Source organism: Lolium rigidum, chromosome 2 (genome assembly GCF_022539505.1).
Source record: "Lolium rigidum isolate FL_2022 chromosome 2, APGP_CSIRO_Lrig_0.1, whole genome shotgun sequence".
In the NCBI taxonomy this organism is placed as follows: Eukaryota; Viridiplantae; Streptophyta; class Magnoliopsida; order Poales; family Poaceae; genus Lolium; species Lolium rigidum.
In genome coordinates this window covers 108637731-108654609 of record NC_061509.1, presented here as the reverse complement: position 1 = coordinate 108654609, position 16879 = coordinate 108637731, and the positions used below count along the sequence as shown (strand labels likewise).

The 16879-nt window shown below is 47.5% G+C and overlaps 1 pseudogene; it reads right to left on the bottom strand.

Moving 5' to 3' along the window:
• The window catches only part of LOC124690021, a 30780-nt pseudogene extending 14999 nt beyond the window's left edge, over window positions 1–15781 (bottom strand).
• Between the last annotated feature and the right edge of the window lie 1098 nt (window positions 15782–16879).

The following is a 16879-nucleotide window of genomic DNA, read 5'->3' as shown; positions in this document are numbered from 1 at the left end:
AACATGTCCACATTTGGTGACGTGCTATTTGGCTAGTATGCCACCAATAACCTGTTTATTAGCGGTGTACCACTATATAAGACGTCAGCAATATTTCGGCCCAAAGATCCGCGACAGTATACCTTAGTGGTGCATCAGCTCGTTAGTACTTTCACCGTCTATAAATAGATTTCTGAGGTTTGTGTAAATCTAGATGTATCTAGACACTAAATAACATCTAGATACATCTAATTTTGATAAATTCTAATATCTATTTATAGACAAATGCAGTATTTTCTTCCCTATAAGCTATTTACTACATGTGATGAGGACATCCCTACTACACCACTACCTCCGTCATTGATAAATGAAGATGAACCTGCTGTAAAGCTCAAGTCCAATGAAGTTCGGATTGGACCAATTACAAGGGCTCGTGCGAAGCTACTTAAACAACAGGTGAACTTGTTTCTGAATGGTACTTTGATTGATGAGAACTTTATATTGCCTAAATCCTATTACTTATGTATCATCAGGTATCAAGAGGAGACGAGCGTCGCACGAGGAGTAGAGGAGCAGCTGGACATGAAGACGGACGTCAACATGGACGTGAAGCTGGACATGGAGCTGGACATGAAGATATCTCATGGTCGCGCGAGGGAGGAGCGGGAGGCATGCGCGAGAGGAGAAGACGACGTCCAGGCCGGTCCAGCATCCGGTCCGACCGGGCCCCAGACCGGCCAGCCCGGTCCCCAGCCCGGTTGACCGTTCGCCAACCGGCCACCAACCGGATATGTTGCATCGTACCGGGCAAAAACCGGAAAGTTGCGAAGTATCCGGTTGCCGCCCGGTAGACCGGACGCCCGACCGGCCGACCCGGTCCCTGGCCCGGTTGACCGGATTCCAGACCGGATTCGTCCGAGTCTGTCTCGACCAGATCTATTCTGGGTCGGTTATTCTTGTATCTTTTCGACCAGAACTCGTCCCGGACACCTATATAAGTGCCCAGGACGCCCCCTAGCTGCTTTAGACCATGTTTAAGATAAACCCTAGTTCTTAGTTGTTTGCTCTAGCAAAACTATTGAATCCCTACACCATATTGCTTGATATTGTGTAGATCCTGAAAAAGTCTTGTGTGATCTGGCTGTTCCATTGGGAATTAGACGGTTGCAACTTACCGCTTCGTGGTCGGCGGCTACGTGCGCAAGTGTGTGGAGTTGCGAATATCTTGCAGGGTTGAGAGCTGTTGCATTGGCGACAGGGACCAATCGAGAGATCTCGTTGCGTCATACAAGTTATCATCCACTTCATCGTCGTGTTTCTCCGCTGCCATCACCCCGTGATCATCATCACCACTGTTGCTTACTGAGAAGATCGGGCCACCCCATATCATCTTGGTATCAGATTTCCAGTTTACCTCGGTAAGCCATCCACAATCCACCCCATAGTTGAGTTGTGAGTGTTTCCTATCCAGAAGAAGCCATAAAAAAAATTAGGGTTAGGGTTTGCCATAGCCTTAGATTGCAGTAATTTCGAGTTTTAGTTGCTTTTCGTAGTTGTTTTTGCGTATTCTTTCCATCTAGTATTGTTAGGGTTTGTGTTTTCTCTATCATCTAGTTTATCATATTGTGTCAGTTTTTGTTACTCCGAGTCCACATAGCGTACAGTGTGCTTGTTCCCAACCATAGACACAGCCTTTCGATATAAAGTGACTAGGAACTTCCCCCATAAGAGACTAGTGTTACCGCTCGACAGGCTGCTCTTTAGGTTATCGGTGCTTTGCATATTTCTGTTGGCCGTGTTATCAAGGAGTTGAGTCAAAAAAAAAGGAGAAAATTGAAAAGAAGCAAAAAGAGCTACATAGCTGCGTGTGTTATACAAAAAGCAAAATCCAAAAAGAAAAGTGAAGTGCTAGTTGAATCAAGTGAAGGCCTAAGTTTACTTTACTGCACCCGTAGTTGAGCAATCTTGTGCCTGTCTCGTTGAGCTTTTCTAGCGTCTCTCTTGTGCATTGTAACCTTTCCCACATATAGTTGCATTGCCCCATTATATCGCCTTGTGTGAGTATCATTGGTTGTCTACGGTCAGCGCTAGAGCTTGTTATTGGTGCAAATAGGTAGCCTACCTACAACCCCACATATACCCTGCTTTGTCGTGTGATTTGTTCTTATACCCTTGATATTCGCTTCGCTACATCCGTGCACTAGTTGTTACTACAAGTGGTAAGCAACACTAATTTACTTTGGAACGGTAAGATTTCCTCTTCTTATCAGTTTTGAGTGAGTTGTGAGAGTACCACCATATATTTTTGATTTAGTGCACTAATCTACTAACCATGTCTGCTACTGATCATAAACTTGTTAACCAGGAAAACAAGAGTGCTGCAGATATCATCACATGGAGGGAGTATGAGGCTCTTCGTAATGAGATGCGACGTGAATTCCGCGCTCAGGACGATGTGCTCAATGGGAAGGTTGAAGAGATCTCCCAAAAGTTGGATGCTACTCATGTGACCGTCACGACAATGCAAGATCAAATGACGGATGTACAACGCAGTCTTGCTGATTTGCGTTTGGCTGTTGAGAATTTGACCGCGCAACAACAACAAGAAGATGACGAAGATCCTGAGCTTCAAGATGACGCACACAATGCTCGTGATGCGCCACGTGGTCATCGTCCTCGTGGTTGGGTTCCACTTGGCCGCAATGGTCGTGGACAAGATGAGGAAGATGGTTTGGGTAAGCCCAAGTTTTCTATCCCCAAGTTTGAAGGAGGTGCTGATGTTGAAGAATACCTTACCTGGGAGCTCAAGATTGAGAAATTGTGGAGCTTACATCCACATTATACTGAAGATCGGAAGATCAAGCTAGCTTCTTCCAAATTTCATGGCTATGCTTTGCGTTGGTGGGATGCTTTTGTTCGTAATCGAGACGAGGATGGTGAGCAGCCTATACGCACATGGCGTGCCATGAAGGAGGCAATGACTTCTCGCTTTGTGCCTACAAATTACTTGCGGAATATATATGATAAGCTGACTCTATTGAGACAAGGTGTGAAGACTGTGGATGAATACTACATGGAGATGGAGATGCTTATGCAGCGTGGCCGTGTCCGTGAGTCTCTTGAGATGACAATGCAGCGTTTCCTCAACGGTTTGAAGAATGATATCAAAGGCATTGTTCGTCACTACAACTACACCAATATGAATCAATTGTTACATCATGCAAGAGAAGCTGAATCACAATTGGCTGACGAAGCAAAGATCAAAGGTCGAGCTACAGGAGGTGGGCATTTCACACCCCGCGCGGCACCATCTTCGGCGCCGCTCCGCACCTTATTCTACTCCGCCTAGTAAACCGGTCTCCAATGTGTCTAACACAAAGAAGTCCGAATCTGCTGCAAGTACGAGTGGCTCTAATGTGTCTACTGCGCGTAACCGTGATATGGTTTGTCATACATGTGGTGGCAAGGGTCACTTCAAGAGAGATTGTCCTAACCGCAAAGTCATGATTATCAATGAGGACAATGAATACAAGACTGGAGATGATGTTGATCCTAATGCTCCAGAAGATGATGACTATGACACTGATGGTGAAGATGCATATCCGTCGGAGGCTCGCACCATTTTTGTGTCGCAGCGTGCTCTTAATGTGTTGCCTAGTGCATCTACTCAGTGCTGCCATTTGTTCCAAACAAAGGCTTTAGTTGGTCCTGACAAGGCTTGCAAGGTCATTATTGATGGCGGGAGTTGCCGCAATTTAGCAAGCAAGGAGTTATGTACCAAGCTGAAGTTGAAGTATCTACCGCACCCGCATCCATATTATATTCAGTGGTTGAGCGACAATGGTGAGATGAAGGTAAACCACATGGTGTGTGTTGAGTTTGCTATTGGACCGTATAAGGATTGCATTGATTTTGATGTCGTTCCTATGACGGTGTGTCACCTACTATTGGGAGGGCCTTGGCTCTATGACCGTTCTGTGCAACACAATGGCCGTGCTAATACATATCACTTGGAGTTCAAGGGCAAGAAAATTAATTTACAGCCTATGACACCACAGCAAATTGTCAATGAGTCTCGTCAGAAAGTTGAAGTCAACTTGGAGGATGCTTCATTAGATAGGCGAGAGAATTGTAATGTTGTGAGTGATATAACGAAAAGTGAGAGAGTGAATTCCTTAGTCTCATTAGCCACCAAAGAAGACATGAGAGAATTTAGTGAGGATCCTACAGCCATGCCTCTTGTGCTCTTGTACAGGGGTACGGTTTTGGTTTCTAACGACATGACCCCTCTTCCTCTTGGTGTTTCTAATGTTTTGCAGGAATTTGGCGACGTGTTTCCGGACGAGGTACCCGCAGGACTTCCACCATTGCGAGGTATTGAGCATCAAATTGACTTGATTCCCGGAGCTTCGCTACCCAACCGGGCACCATATAGAACGAACCCCGAAGAGACGAAGGAGATACATAAGCAAGTACAAGCGCTACTCGTCAAAGGTTATATCCGCATAAGCCTTAGTCCTTGTGTTGTTCCTGTTATTCTTGTTCCTAAGAAAGATGGTACATGGCGTATGTGCGTAGATTGTAGAGCGATAAACAACATTACTATTCGATATCGTCATCCTATTCCCCGCTTAGAGGATATGCTAGATGAATTGAGTGGTGCTGCTATTTTCACTAAAATTGATTTGCGTAGTGGTTATCATCAAATTAGGATGAAAGAAGGGGATGAGTGGAAAACCGCCTTTAAAACAAAATTTGGTTTATATGAGTGGTTAGTAATGCCTTTTGGTTTAACTAATGCACCTAGCACTTTCATGAGACTGATGAACCATGTTTTGCGTGATTTTATTGGCAAGTTTGTGGTTGTGTATTTTGATGACATCTTAATCTACAGCCGCAATGAATCTGGTCATATTATACATATTCTACATGTTTTGCAAGTGTTGCGTGATAGTAAACTCCATGGTAATCTTGAGAAGTGCACATTTTGCAAAGATAAGGTCATATTTCTGGGTTATGTTGTCTCTAAGCATGGAGTAGAAGTAGATGTGTCTAAAATTGAAGCTATTCAAAATTGGCCTACTCCCATGAATGTGAGTCAAGTAAGAAGTTTTCATGGTCTAGCTGGGTTTTATCGCCGCTTTGTGCCCCATTTTTCTACTACTGCTGCACCTTTGAATGAATTGACTAAAAAGGGTGTTGCATTTGAGTGGGGCATTGCCCAAGATCATGCTTTTGATGAACTGAAACGATTGTTAACTTCTGCAACATTGCTTGCACTTCCTGATTTCAATAAGCAATTTGAGATTGAATGTGATGCTAGTGGTATTGGAATTGGTGGTGTGTTGATGCAATAGGGTCGCCCAATTGCATATTTTTCTGAGAAACTTTCTGGTGCTAAGTTGAACTATCCAATATATGATAAAGAATTGTATGCTTTAATTAGAGTTCTTGAGGTTTGGCAACATTATTTGTGGCCAAAGGAATTTATCATACATTCTGATCATGAAGCTTTGAAATATCTGAAAGCCCAATCTACTTTGCATAGGCGTCTTGAAGTGGGTTGAGTTCATTGAGTCTTTTCCATACATTATTAAGCATAAGAAGGGAAAAGATAATATTGTTGATGATGCTCTATCTAGGAAGACTATGCTATTAACCCACCTTGATGTTAAAATTCCTGGATTAGAGGTGTTATGTGATTTATATGCGACTGATCATGATTTTGCTGAACCATACCTCTTGTGTGTTATGGGTAAAGCATGGGAAAAGTATCACATACACGATGGGTTCTTGTTTAGAGCTAACAAACTATGTGTTCCAGAATCGTCTGTGCGTTTGCTCTTATTGCAGGAATCACATGCTGGAGGTTTGATGGGTCACTTTGGGCGTGAGAAGACGCTACTCATGCTCGCTGATCATTTTTATTGGCCCAAGATGAGGCGGGATGTGGACAGGTATGTGAAGAGGTGCATTACTTGCAACAAGTCCAAGTCCAAGCTGAAGCCTCACGGTTTGTATACTCCGTTACCGGCACCTACTACACCTTGGGAAGATATTAGTATGGATTTTGTGTTGGGTTTGCCACGTACTAAAAGAGGCCAGGATTCTATATTTGTGGTAGTGGACAGATTTTCTAAAATGTCACACTTTATTGCTCGCCACAAAAGCGACGATGCGTCGCATATTGCTAACCTGTTTTTCGGGGAGATTGTTCGACTACATGGAGTCCCGAAGACTATTGTTTCTGATCGTGATGTGAAGTTCATGAGCTACTTCTGGAAGACACTTTGGGGAAAGCTAGGGACGAAGCTACTGTTCAGTACTACTTGTCATCCCCAAACTGATGGTCAAACTGAGGTGGTGCTGGTCCTTACAAAGTGCTTGCCAAGATCAATGATAATGCATACTCGATAGATCTTCCAGTTGATGAGTTTGGTGTCAGTAATTCTTTCAATGTTGCTGATTTGACACCATATGACGGAGAAGACCTTGGAGCGTCGAGGTCGACGCCTTTTGAAGGGGGGAGATGATGAGGACATCCCTACTACACCACTACCTCCGTCATTGATAAATGAAGATGAACCTGCTGTAAAGTTGTTGCGGTCAGACACCCACCGGCGGGCAGCGACGGGCAACACCGTAGAGCCGGGAATCTCCCAGGACTGCGGCTGGCCCTGGTCCCTCCGACCGACGGCCCGCAAAGCCTTCGGCACGCACGTCCGATGCTGATGCAAGGGCGTGCCACCTGACCTATACCTGGTCAGGAAGGTGTTGGATGATGCCTCGCTTAGTTTCCTGCATGGCATACACGTAAACGTTAAATACGAGCCTCGATCGGCTCTCGGGTTATCCTGTGAATCGGCTCAAGGAGCCGATCCACCCATGATGCGTACGAGGTGTACGATCAGATGGTGGTCCTGCTTGATCAAAACAAAGCTAAAACGACCTACTACGATTTAGGGTTTTCACCGCATAATCGGAACATCCTACTCGTGATTGAGCCTGGCGGCCACGCATGGTGATCGTAAACCGACCCTAGACAAGGCCTAAAAACCAACAGGAAGTTGATCCTCGGAACATCCTGTCTAGGGCTAGCAAACTACACCCTACGCGCCACTGGATCCTTCAACCCGTTTGTAAGGCCTAACTATGCAGATATTAAACTAATCCTTGAAGAACAAGGAGCAATCATAACGAATCGGATCTACTAAATAATGATCAAGCGGGGTGCCGCCCCTACACCCAAGATAGGTGTAAGGGCGGCTAGATGCCTAAGGGTCGCACGACGATAGCATATGATACGATGAACAATGCTAACCCTAAAACATCTATGATAACTACGTTGCTCGCCATCAAAAAGGCTTCAGCACGAGCAACGCATGAAGGACGAATAAACGTGTGCTGCCTAGATCGCAAGATGCGATCTAGGCAGCATGGTGCTTATCCGGAAGAAACCCTCGAGACAAAGGGAGTTGGCGATGCGCCTAGATTGGTTTGTGGTGAACGTTATTGTTGTTTATTTCATAAACCCTAGATACATATTTATAGTCCGTAGACTCTCTAACGTGGGAATAATCCCAACCGGGCACGAGCCCAAACTCTATCTAACCGACACGTATCCTATTATGGTACAGATACACGGGCAAACTAGCCCAAACTTGGTATATAAGGCCGATTCATGTATTTCTTCTATGTATATTCTTCAAGCCCATCTTCAATCGCGGCCCACCTCTGATCCGGTCAAATTCTGGTGATAACACATGCCCCCCCTGGTTTTGGAAATGACAATTCCAAAATCACTCTGTTTTTTCTTCGTCGGGTCATGTCGTGGCAGAGCAGAACCGCCGCAGTATCCTTCATCATGATGCCTTGCCTTCTTGACTTCTATGTGCGATTCGACAATTCTTTGGCACCAATTCCTCGGAAACTGTTGTAGCATTAACTCTCCCCAATATCCCATTATTTTAACCGCGTCGAGCGGTTCGCCCCTTCACCCTCCTGCTCCGTACTAGCCATCGGCAAAAACCCCCATTCCTCCATAGCCATGTCTTCTTCCTCCTCCTTCCTCTTCTGCCTCCTCAAACCTTTCCTATGTATCATCTCCCTTCCGTGAGCCGACGCCAGAGTGGGGCTCGTTGGCGGCGCACGACATCCTCGCCCCAACGACGTGGGACAAGGAGGAACACGATTCCTCCATCTGGTCCGAGGATGACAAATCCTTGACCGACGGAGAGGACGACCTTCAATTCCTCGTCGACGGGGAGGAGGAGGCGGAGAGCGAGGACGACCGCTTCTCCTGGGACGACTTCACCTCCTCCGAGGAAGAGGCGGAGGAGGACGACGACGACTCCCTCGAAGGTTACCCACCGGCGAAGCGCCTCCGCGCCTGGTGGGACGACGACAGCGATGACGATGATGAGGAAGACGAGGCTCCCGTAGTAGACTACGGGAGCAGCGATGAGGAGCCTATCAGCAGCTGCACCGGCGGCAGCGACGACGACGACGAGGGCAGCAACGGCCCTTAGATTAGGGACTAGTAGTAGTAGTCGGCTTTTGTTCTTTCTTCCCCGAGCAATCGGCTCTTTCTTTGTAAGAAATCCCACTATTATTGAAGAGAATATTCCCCAATTAATCTTGCTTTCTTGTCAACTTTGCCGATCGTCGAACGAAGTCGCTATACAGAGAGCCGATGGCAGGGCATCGGCTTGTACTATAAACGCGATTTGAGGCCAAGCCGTTGCCTATCCACACGGTCCAACAAGTCTAGCTCACGTCCAAACCATCCCCCAACCTTAAACGTGCAGATTGAACTCCTCAGCAAACCACTAGGAGATCCATCCCAAATATTATGATTTCTGGTTTGAAACCGATCTGTTAACCTGCTTAATTGAGCTTGTTCCTCTAGAGTCGACGGCAATGCATCGGCTTTTATTATTCTGAAGTCGATGCCCGTGCATCGGCTGTACGCATACTGTGGTCTCTACATGGTTTCTCAAGTCGATGTCTGTGCATCGGCTGTGATTTTTTTTTACTGGCCGATTTAGAATCGGCCTCCATATCTCACTGCCCATCCTCCCACATGCTTGGGAAATACTTCTTGAGATGTTGGCCATTGACGGCCACTGGGAACTTCACACCATCCAACTGTTCAAGCATGTAGGCATTGCCCTTCAGAACCTGGATGACTTTGTAAGGACCGTGCCAATTAGGAGACCATTTTCCGTATGCTTTATCCCTGGTTCCTAGTGGCAACACGGCTTCCCATACTAGATCACCAACTTGAAACTCCTTTGGTCTTACCTTCTTATTGTATGGCCGAGCTACCCTGGCTTTGTTCTCTTTAATCTTCTCTAATGACCAAAGTCTAAGTTCCGTTGCATCCTCAATAGTGTCACTCATCAGGGTTGCATATTCCTCAGGCGTCAGGTCATTCTGAAACGTGACACGTCTCGATCCAACCGTAATTTCCCAAGGTAATACGGCCTCCTGCCCATAGACAAGCTGGTACGGCGAAGTCTTTATAGCTCCATGGCATGACATGCGATAGGCCCACAAAGCCTCTGACAACGTCTCATGCCACACCCTGGGGTTCTCCTCAATCTTCCTCTTAATCAGCTTGATAAGGCTTTGATTGGATGCTTCGGCTTGCCCGTTGGCTTGAGCATAGTATGGAGATGATCGGATTAACTTAATCCCCATGTCATCGGAGAACTTTCTGAATTCTTTAGAGACAAAGACCGAACCTCCATCGGTCGTGATGGTTTGGGGAATCCCGAACCTATGAATGACATGTTCTTTGACAAATTGGATAACATCTTCCGATTTTACTTTCTTCATGTTAACGGCCTCCACCCATTTTGTGAAATAATCTGTAATGGCCAGAATCCACTCGTGGTTCTTGCTTGACGGAGGATGTATTTTGCCGATCATATCCATGCCCCAACCTCGAAATGGCCAAGGTTTGATGATGGGGTTCATCGCTGATGCGGGTACCATCTGGATTTTTCCGAACATCTGACACGCTTGGCATCCCTTGTAGTAGTTGAAGCAGTCTTCCAGCATGGTAGGCCAATAAAACCCTGATCGCCTAATTAACCACTTCATCTTATGGGCCGATTGGTGAGTTCCACAGGCGCCTTCATGCACCTCATGTAAGAGCCGATTAGACTCAGTTGGTCCCAGGCATTTGAGTAGTAACCCTTCCAACGTCATGTAGAACATGTCATCCCCTATAAGGACATATTTCATAGCCTTGTATCTTATCCTTTTGGGTGCCCCAGAGCCGAATCCTTCAAATAATTGAAGATATCGGTTCTCCAATCATCCTGTTCCAGGAACTGCACCTGAACTTCTGACCCGTCGGGTATGTCCTTGTATCCTGACGCCATCTGTGCGAGATCATTGGCGTCGGTATTCTGAGACCTTGGGACCCAATTGAAATTGATGTACCGAAAATGTGTCATCAGCTCACGACACTCCACCCAATATGAAGAAAGTGACTCACTCTCGCACTTGTATTCGTCCGTGAGTTGAGAGATCACCAACTTCGAGTCTCCAAAAATCTCCACTGCCTCTACCCCGGCTTCCAAAAGCAACTCCATTCCCTTGCGCACTGCCTCATACTCAGCAACATTGTTTGTGCAAGGGGTAGATAGCCTGATGGCGAAAGAATATGTCGCCCCCCGAGGCGACACGAGCAGAATGCCGATGCCACAACCATCATCACAAGCCGATCCATCGAAGAACATAGCCCACGCACGTACGGATAGTGCCGCTATATTAGTATTAATCCGTTCAGCTATAAGATCGGCCAACGCTTGTCCCTTGACTGCTTTCGCAGGCTGATACCGAAGATCGAACTCCGTCAACGCAAACATCCACTTACCAAGCCGGCCTTTCAAAACAGGGGCCGACAGCATGTGCTTGACAACGTCTGACTTGCATATGACGATGATCTCGGCCGTCAAAAGGATGTGATGAAGCTTGGTGCAGGTGAAGAACAGGCAAAGGCAAAGCTTCTCGACCTCAGGATACCTTGTCTCCGCGTCCAACATCCTTCTGCTGAGGTAGAAAACGACCTTTTCAACACCCTCATAGAGTTGCACCACCACCGAAGCGACGGACGTGTCAGCTACTGACAAGTAGATATAGAACGGCTTGTCTTGTTGGGGTGGAACTAGCACAGGCGGCGTTGTCAGATATCGCTTAATCTCGTCAAACGCCTGCTGTTGTTCTGCCCCCCAGTGAAACTCGTCATCAGATTTAATCTTCACCAGCGCTATGAACGGCTCGATTCGTCCTGATAGGTTAGAGATGAATCGTCGGACGAAGTTGATCTTGCCGATAAGACGTTGGAGCTCTTTCTTCGTGGTGGGCGGCTGCATGGTACGCACTGCCTCCTGACTTTTCAGGCCAATCTCAATTCCCCGTTCATGAACCAGAAAACCTAGGAACTGACCGGCCGTCACACCAAAGGCACACTTCTTTGGATTCATTCTCAGTCCGAACTTCCGAGTTCGGTCTAGGATACATCGCAAATCATCCAAGTGTCCCTCCACGGAGACAGACTTGACTACCACGTCATCGATGTTGATTTCCACCAACTTGCCAATCAGATCGTGAAATATATAATTCATGGCTCTTTGGTACGTTGCACCAGCATTCTTAAACCCAAAGGTCATGACTACATATTCAAACAATCCTACTGCCCCTGGTACTCTGAATGCGGTCTTGTGTATATCTTTTGGAGCCATGAAAATTTGGTTATAGCCGGCGTTTCCATCCATGAAGCTCAACACCTTATGGCCAGCAGCTGCATTGATCAACGTTTCTGCCACAGGCATCGGATATTCATCTTTTGGAGTGGCTCTGTTGAGATCTCGGAAATCGATGGCCACACGCCATCGGCCGTCTTTCTTTTCTACAGGAACGATACTGGAGATCCATTCAGCATACCTACATGGCCTGATGAACCCGGCGGCCAACATCTTCTCGATATCTTTCTTGACCTCTTCCAGAATTTCGGCCTTCATCTGACGTGCTCGTTGTTGGAACGGCCGAAACTCTTTCTTAAGGGGAAGCCGATGCTCAATGATGCTCCTTTCCAACCCAGGCATCTCTGTGTAATCCCATGCAGAGCAATCTGGGTATTCTTTTAGCAGAGCTATCATCTGGGTATTCTTTTAGCAGAGCTATCATCTGACCCCTAAGATGTGGATCTAACTTCTTGCCGATAAAAGTTGGTCGCGGCTTATCCCCGGGACCGATGTCGACTTCTTCTAGCTCATCAGCCGATGTAAACCCATATCCTAGCTTTCCGTCCCCTGTGAGGTCGACACCAAATACAGGGAGAGCGTGCGGTACGGGTAATGCGGGCCGATCGCTGGAATCGGCCTTCACCTTGATTGTAACCAGGATTTTCTGGAGGTGTCGGGGCCGATCACGTGGAACAGCTTCCTCCTTGTCTTCGCTGTGAGAGCAGCTGCCCTCGTCTCTGTCCTTACCAGGGTGGTGCCCGAGCCCTATCATGTTGATGTTGAACGAGAGTCTTGGCTGGCACCCTCCAGGGTAAGTGCGCTCCACCATGTTAACGGCGGATGCCGGTGCATTCGGCACTTCTGGTGCTGCCAACGCGAACGGCAGTGGTGGACGGGACTGGAGTGGCATCTCTCCTTGGTGAGTCCCCAGAGCTGGTCCTGACGGAGAGTACTGATGGCTCATGATTTCCTGGATCACGCGCAGAGCGACACGCTCCAAAGTGTTCACCAGGCTCTCAGAATGGCGGTGCAGCGAATGAGACACCATGAAGTTAATCTCCTGACGCAGCGACCTGGTGCGTTCTTCTGACGGGGTGGACAGGTCCACTCCATCGAGCGCGCCTTCAGGTGAGAACCCTTTCCACCTGATGCCATGTGAGCGGGTTCTGTGAAAAGAGCCGATGAGGTCGGCTTCGAGGACCGCTTTGATCTCGTCATGCTTCTTCTTGAGCTCGTCGGTCAGATCCTCGTACTTGACTGGAGTGCCTTCCGCCATCTCAGATGTAGATGGCGATGCGGTTGATGTCGAAGATTGTCCCACCGGGCGTGCCGAGAATGTGTTGCGGTCGAAACCCACCGGCGGGCAGCGACGGGCAACACCGTAGAGCCGGGAATCTCCCGGGACTGCGGCTGGCCCCGGTCCCTCCGAGCGACGGCCCGCAAAGCCTTCGGCACGCACGTCCGATGCTGATGCAAGGGCGTGCCACCTGACCTATACCTGGTCAGGAAGGTGTTGGATGATGCCTCGCTTAGTTTCCTGCATGGCATACACGTAAACGTTAAATACGAGCCTCGATCGGCTCTCAGGTTATCCTGTGAATCGGCTCAAGGAGCCGATCCACCCATGATGCGTACGAGGTGTACGATCCGATGGTGGTCCTGCTTGATCAAAACAAAGCTAAAACGACCTACTACGATTTAGGGTTTTCACCGCATAATCGGAACATCCTACTCGTGATTGAGCCAGGCGGCCACGCACGGTGATCATAAACCGACCCTAGACAAGGCCTAAAAACCAACACGAAGTTGATCCTCGGAACATCCTGTCTAGGGCTAGCAAACTACACCCTACGCGCCACTGGATCCTTCAACCCGTTTGTAAGGCCTAACTATGCAGATATTAAACTAATCCTTGAAGAACAAGGAGCAATCATAACGGATCGGATCTACTAAATAATGATCAAGCGGGGTGCCGCCCCTACACCCAAGATAGGTGTAAGGGCGGCTAGATGCCTAAGGGTCGCACGACGATAGCATATGATACGATGAACAATGCTAACCCTAAAACATCTATGATAACTACGTTGCTCGCCATCAAAAAGGCTTCAGCACGAGCAACGCATGAACGACGAATAAACGTGTGCTGCCTAGATCGCAAGATGCGATCTAGGCAGCATGGTGCGTATCCGGAAGAAACCCTCGAGACAAAGGGAGTTGGCGATGCGCCTAGATTGGTTTGTGGTGAACGTGATTGTTGTTTATTTCATAAACCCTAGATACATATTTATAGTCCGTAGACTCTCTAACGTGGGAATAATCCCAACCGGGCACGAGCCCAAACTCTATCTAACCGACACGTATCCTATTGTGGTACAGATACACGGGCAAACTAGCCCAAACTTGGTATATACGGCCGATTCATGTATTTCTTCTATGTATATTCTTCAAGCCCATCTTCAATCGCGGCCCACCTCTGATCCGGTCAAATTCTGGTGATAACAAAAGCTCAAGTCCAATGAAGTTCGGATTGGACCAATTACAAGGGCTCGTGCGAAGCTACTTAAACAACATGTGAACTTGTTTCTGAACGGTACTTTGATTGATGAGAACTTTATACTGCCTAAATCCTATTACTTATGTATCATCAGGTATCAAGAGGAGACGAGCGTCGCACGAGGAGTAGAGGAGCAGCTGGACATGAAGACGGATGTCAACATGGATGTGAAGCTGGACATGGAGCTGGACATGAAGATATCTCATGGTCGCGCGAGGGAGGAGCGGGAGGCATGCGCGAGAGGAGAAGACGACGTCCAGGCCGGTCCAGCACCCGGTCCGACCGGGCCCCAGACCGGCCAGCCCGGTCCCCAGCCCGGTTGACCGGTCACCAACCGGCCGCCAACCGGATATGATGCATCGTACCGGGCAAAAACCGGAAAGTTGCGAAGTTTCCGGTTGCCGCCCGGTAGACCGGACGCCAGACCGGCCGACCCGGTCCCTGGCCCGGTTGACCGGATTCCAGACCGGATTCGTTCGAGTCTGTCTCGACCAGATCTATTCTGGGTCGGTTATTCTTGTATCTTTTCGACCAGAACTCGTCCCGGACACCTATATAAGTGCCCAGGACGCCCCGTAGCTGCTTTAGACCACGTTTAAGATAAACCCTAGTTCTTAGTTGTTTGCTCTAGCAAAACTATTGAATCCCTACACCATATTGCTTGATATTGTGTAGATCCTGAAAAAGTCTTGTGTGATCTCGCTGTTCCATTGGGAATTAGACGGTTGCAACTTACCGCTTCGTGGTCGGCGGCTACGTGCGCAAGTGTGTGGAGTTGCGAATATCTTGCAGGGTTGAGAGCTGTTGCATTGGCGACAGGGACCAATCGAGAGATCTCGTTGCGTCATACAAGTTATCATCCACTTCATCGTCGTGTTTCTCCGCTGCCATCACCCCGTGATCATCATCACCACCGTTGCTTACTGAGAAGATCGGGCCACCCCATATCAACATGTGCATGGACAATATGTTAGATTAACAAACCTTTCTTCGTGTACGTGCTCGACCGGCTAGCTTTGTAACTCTTGTGCAAGTGGTATGCAGTCTGCAGCAAAAGTTCCCAAAACATACACCCCATATTAGTGCTATCATAAATAATAACCAAACTGTTAAAGACTTGACGAGATGAGGGCACACACCGAAGAGTAGCACTCGGAGGAGGGCACCCATAGGTTGGAGCTTCCTGTGTCGAAGATGACGGTGAAGTTCTAGGGCGGCATTACGATGCTGACCTCACCATAGTACTGAGCGTTCTGGTAGTTCTTCAGTAATACGATATCTCTCTTTGGCTGTGGCTGCGGCTCCTTGTTATGGACGAGGCCGTGGTGCTGCGCGAGGAAGGTCTGAGCGTCCTCTCCAGCGACGAGGCGGTTCTGGCCGACCGGTAGCTTCTTCAATGCGATGAGGACCAGCCCTCCACGGGCGTGCCGAGGAGGAGCACGACGGAAAGGATGAGTAGGTGTTGGAGTGTGACGTGGCCGGTTCCCATGGCTGCGCTATGAGCTGCAAATTTAGGAGAGAAATTCCCCATCGCAATTACAAGATTTTTTTTTGAAAAATCAGATCACAGAGTACTAATAATAAGATGAAACATGATAAAATCGGTGAGCCATGGAAGTAGACCAAAATCGAAAGAAAACATTGGCTCGATCTAATAACCGTCAAATCGAAACCCGGTCGAAACTTATCCGGGGTTCAGAAAACACACAAACAAGAGATGTGCTAGATTGCAGTTCATAGATGATAAGTTTTCCCAAAGATTCTACCCGGGGAAGAGAGAGAGAACTCACCGAACAACAGTGGTAGGGAAGGAGCAGAGTGCCCGGTGAACTTGCGAAGTGTGCAGCACTGCAGCATCTTGGGTCAATTTATAAACTTTGGCCGGTGGACATTGCAAAGCTAAATGATCATTCCACCGTTGGATCATCCAATGCCCTTCTGTGAGCCGTCAGATTAGCATAGGGTGATCATGTCACGCGGTGGATTTTGTTGGGTTCACCACGGGATCGCAAAGTTGTTGCAAGCTAGTGTCTCCGGTGGTCATGTACGATTGCCTAAAGAGACAAAAATAGATTGCTTGTCGGTGGTGAATAACTAGTGTGCAACACGGCTTGATAATCACGAATCAGTAGATGACACCATTATAACAAGCCAGTTTTTTGTGCTCATGCATGGTTGCAAAAGAGGAAACATCCAGCTGTTGGCGGAAATGATGATCTCTATCTTATCTCGGTTGCATATTAAATATGAGGTAAAAAAGCCCCATGTGAAACACATACAAGGAAAGACTTAGAGAGAATACAAACAAGGCAAGATATAAAAGAAAAGGAGCCAGCCGCTCTATATGGTTGTTCGGTCAAACTATCCATTGTTGTACTACACCACACAAGGAAAGATTTAAAAAGAAGACAAACAAGGCAAGCGATAAAAAATGGATCCAACGCTCTATATGGTTGTTAGGTGAAACGTACTACACAATACAAAGAAAGACATAAAGAGAATACAAAGAAGGCAAGATATAAAATGAAATGAGCCAACTGCTCTATATGGTTGTTTGGTAAAACTATCCATTCGTGTACCACATCAT